Source organism: Trachemys scripta, chromosome 1 (assembly GCF_013100865.1).
Source record: "Trachemys scripta elegans isolate TJP31775 chromosome 1, CAS_Tse_1.0, whole genome shotgun sequence".
Classification (NCBI taxonomy): Eukaryota; Metazoa; Chordata; order Testudines; family Emydidae; genus Trachemys; species Trachemys scripta.
Genome location: NC_048298.1, coordinates 64,121,993 through 64,126,241, shown reverse-complemented (window position 1 = coordinate 64,126,241; position 4,249 = coordinate 64,121,993). Strand labels below are relative to the sequence as shown.

The following is a 4,249-nucleotide window of genomic DNA, read 5'->3' as shown; positions in this document are numbered from 1 at the left end:
GGCAGAGGAAGTGAAATACCACCTTCTAATGAATGGTATGCCAGTTCTTGTTATAAAACTATGAAGGAATTTGAGTACTTTATAATACCAAAAGGATCTAGCACCTTGAAATCTGGAAGTCTACCATGTGTCCATTGGAATTCTCCACACAAACAGTTATGATGTTATAAAATAGTGGCAGACCTCAAGAACTGGATCAGGCATGCTTTGATCAACAATAGACCACACTGAAAAATACTGTCATAGAAAAAAAATCAAAGGACATTAGTGCGTATGTAAATCCACCCTCAGGTCCAAATAAAGGAATCTTTGCAATTATATTTGATTATTCTGCTCTGAACATGTCTCAATAGTTTGAACTGCATCCATGTTTCCAGAAACCTAATGTCTACTGACTGACAGGACAGGAAGTTTGATAAACTTTAAGCTCCCCTATTGCTGAGTTAAGTCCAGCAGCCAATCACTTCCACCAGATGTTACCGCTGTACAGGCCAATATGAATGTTTCATTCCTTCATGGACTTAATTCACTCCCGACCCAGGAATCAAACAGGAAATCTCTACATTTTATATATGAAATTCAAAGCCAATATAACACCACAGTTTTGGCAGTAAGTTTCTCTAACAAACTGGATTTTTTAAAAAGTAAACGCTGCTGATCCACAATGACATAATTATGTTGTGGGTTTTGGACAGAGTAGTACAAAATATCTAAACTAAAGTTATGTGTAACTTGAATTATAATAAAAGTTTAAGTGACAGATGCATCATTTTTTGGTTTGCAAATTTCAGGAATATGTGCACACAGCTACAACTGTAAACACAAAAATTAACTCTCCCTTACTGTATCTGCATGTTCCCATTAGCACTGGTTCACACTGAAAGCTGCTTCAAAGCAGAAACACCACCAGACACAGGAAGACAAGATATCATCTGACACAGAGACAGCACTCAGAGGAAGTGGTTCAGTTTGCTTCAAGTTTGTTTAACAAACATTTCTGAGGGAGGATCAGAACCTATTCCGACATCATCTCAGCCTCCCTCAGAAAGGCTGTGGAGAATACACCAAAAAATAATTAACCCTATTTCACCCCCTCACTTCATCTAGGGGACTCAGGTAACAGGCCGCAAGGCCACACTGTTGAACAGCAAAACCCCAGCATCGCCTATAAGGAAAAGCCAGTAGGACCAGAGTCGATGGGTGGCAGATTTTGCTCCATCGGTTTCTTAACCCGCAGCCAAAAGGCACAGGGGATGGGGGACATTAACACCAACTTATATCCTCACACACCTAAGCAAGCCGAATGTACGATAGGGCTGCAGGGTATCAGGATCCACAACTAGGCCGAGGGCTTGGGGGAAAGACACTAGGACACAGGCGGGAGCGGGGAGGAGAGGCAGGGGGCGGACATCGCGGGTGGAAGGGGAAGCAGCGGCCAGGGCAAGGGGCAGCGAGCGGCGCAGCAGGACGGGAAGCCGGGGCTCTGTGAAGTGCCACAGGCGGCCGCAGAGGATGAAGAGGCCCGAGGGTGCGGGCCCCGGGCTCTGCCGCCTCCCGCAGTGCCGGCCGTTCCCTCCCCGCAGAGCGGGGCTCGGGCGCCGCCGCCGCGGCCGGAGATGGCGGAAGAGGCCGGGGCCGCTGCCTGGGCTGGGCCTAAGGGCTCCGCTCCCGACTCAGACGTTGCGCGTCCCCCCCTCTCTCTCCCTCAGAGACAAAAGCAAACGGAAACCCGGCTGGCTGCGGCCGGGCCCAGGGACCCCGGAGCCGGGCCCGGGCCGCCGGGGGCCCCACCGCCAGCGCCTGCGGGCCCGGTTGGGAGGCAGCGGGCAGAGCGCGCCGCGGGGAGGGGGCCAGAAAATAATGGGGGCCGAACTCACCGCATGAATTTTCTTGTCCCGCGGATCCAAGATGGCTGAGTATCCAGCACGGAGGATGCTGGGGGAGCGACCTTTACCCTCTGACCCGCCCGCCGCCGCCGTCGCGACCCCGCCGCCGCCCGGCCTGGCAACCGGAACCAGGGCGAGACGGCGAGAGTGGCACGTCCAGGCCCGGCCCCGCGGCTCGCTCGGCTCCCTCCGCCTCCCGGGGGAGGCTCGGCCCCGCGATAGGAGCCGCAGCCGCCTCGCTCCTTCCTTCCCCTCGGGCCAGCCCGGCTCCTGGGCCTCGCTCTCTCCGCGCTTAACCCCGGCGGGAGGCCAGGGCGCTGCTGCAGCAGGGAGCCGGGCCTGGGACAGGCAGCGGCCTCCCCCGTGGGAGAGAGCGGAGGGGAGCGGGAGCCCTGCCACACGCTCCCCACTGGAGACAACGGGGCCCTAATTAGTGCTGTGATCCCCTGACGTGAGGGGGCAGCAGCTCGGTCACACACATTGCACAGGAGGGGGCGGGTATTGGGTCTGATACTGCCGTGGGGCGGAGGGAGCAGCTCCGTTAAACACCCGCTTCCTGGCAGAGAAGGTGGGGTATTAGGATTGTTACCCTTCCACCCACTTCCCCTCCTCAGGAGACCGGGACGCAGCAGCTCTGTTACAGACCCATACACATAGGAGACAATGGGTGGGGGCAGCAGCTGTGAGGGCTTCTGCTCTACGCTAGAAAATTAGATGGACCCAGCTACATCACTGGGGGGGATGGTGAAAAATCCACACCCCTGAGTGACAGCTAAGTTGATCTAAGTCCCCGTGTAGACAGCACTAAGGAGATAGAATTTTTCTGTCCTCCTAGCTACGGCCTCTCAGGGAGGTGGATTATCTATGACAGTGGTCCCCAACCTTTTTCGTCTGGCGGGCGCCAGATGATGAGCCACGGAGGACCGTGGCGGCGGATGAGCATCTGCCGAAATGCTGCCAATTGGCAGCATTTCGGCGGCAACGCCTATTGACGTTGCCGCTTGTCGGCGGCATTTCGGCGGATGCTTGTCCGCCGGCCAGTACACAGGCGCACTTAGATGCCCCGGCAGGCACCATGGCACCCACAAGCACTGCATTGGGAACCCCTGATCTATGAGGATGGGAGAACCCCTTTTATGAGCATAGGAATATCTACACTGAGGGCGTGTCTACGCTACAAAATTAAGTCAACGTAATTTATGGCAGCATACAGTGGTAACAGTAATTACATCACTTGTGCATGTCTACACTTTGCTCCTTGTGTTGACGGTGCGTGTCCTCACCAGGAGCACTTGTACAGATTGTACTGTCACTGGGGCATTGTGGGATGGCTTCTGAAAGCCAGTAACAGTCAATGTAAGCAACACAGTGTGTACACTGACACTGCTTTGATATAACTACATCAATATTGACTGTACACCTCACATGGAGGTAAGTCGCCATAGCAGGGCATTTATGTCGGCGGGAGAGAAATTTTAGTGTAAACACAGTAAGGTTGATATAAACTGCCTTGCTGACTTTGTAGTGTGGACCAGGCCTCTTAACACTACAACAGTGCAGCTGCACTGCTGTATAGACAAGCTGTGAGACACACACACCACATGAGACAATAGGTGGGGGCAGAAGTTCTTAGGGTACATCTACATAGGGATAAAAAACCCAAGGCCGGCCCAGGTCAACTGACTTGAGCTTGCCCAACTCAGGTTGAGGGGCTAAAAATGGCTGTGTAGAAGTTCAGGCTTGGGCTCCAGCCAGAACTCTGGACCCTGTGAGGATGGAGGGTCCCAGAGTTCGGGCTCTAGCCCGAGCATTTACACACCTATTTTTTAGCCCCAGAGCCTGAGCCCTGTGAGCCCTAGTCAGCTGAACCAGCCACAGGTTTTTTTATCCCAGTGTAGACATAGCCTTAGACACCCACACACCCTTTTGGAGTTGGTGGGGGTAGGAGGGCATTTGCTCTGTTAAATACACTTCGTAGGAAAGAGTGAGGGTGGATGAGGCAGCAAGTTTGACACCCAATGAGAAGATTTGGTCAGATTGCAGGATTGGGGCTTTAGTGAAAAAATTGAAATTAGTGAAACATTAAGGTTACATATTTGAACAAAGTCAAGGAATGCAAAAAGTAAGGTTCTCTCAGAAACATGAACTCAGTTTTACACATAGTGTGTATTCAGTAGCCTAACCAGTAATCACAAATCTGCATGCACAATGTGGGCAAGTTAATGTTAATTCAAGAACCTTAATTGCTGTATTCCCTTGCTTTGTGTGTTTAATTGTAGAATATTAACATTACAAGTACATAGCTTTTGTGTATTTGACTTGCTTTTTTGTTTTCTTAAAGAAAAGGAAAGTTGTTAGCATTT

The 4,249-nt window shown here is 51.9% G+C and overlaps 1 protein-coding gene across 3 annotated transcripts in view; it reads right to left on the bottom strand.

Annotated features, from left to right (window-relative positions):
* Positions 1 to 2,249, bottom strand: part of CNOT2 (CCR4-NOT transcription complex subunit 2) — a 129,348-nt gene extending 127,099 nt beyond the window's left edge. Inside the window, exon 1 of one of the 3 annotated variants that reach the window (XM_034771379.1) lies at positions 1,878 to 2,249. The gene's annotated coding sequence lies outside the window, so the exon portion shown is untranslated. The remainder of the gene's footprint in view (positions 1 to 1,877) is intronic. The other 2 variants (XM_034771389.1, XM_034771369.1) reach the window with 2 other exon arrangements.
* Positions 2,250 to 4,249: the final 2,000 nt, after the last annotated feature.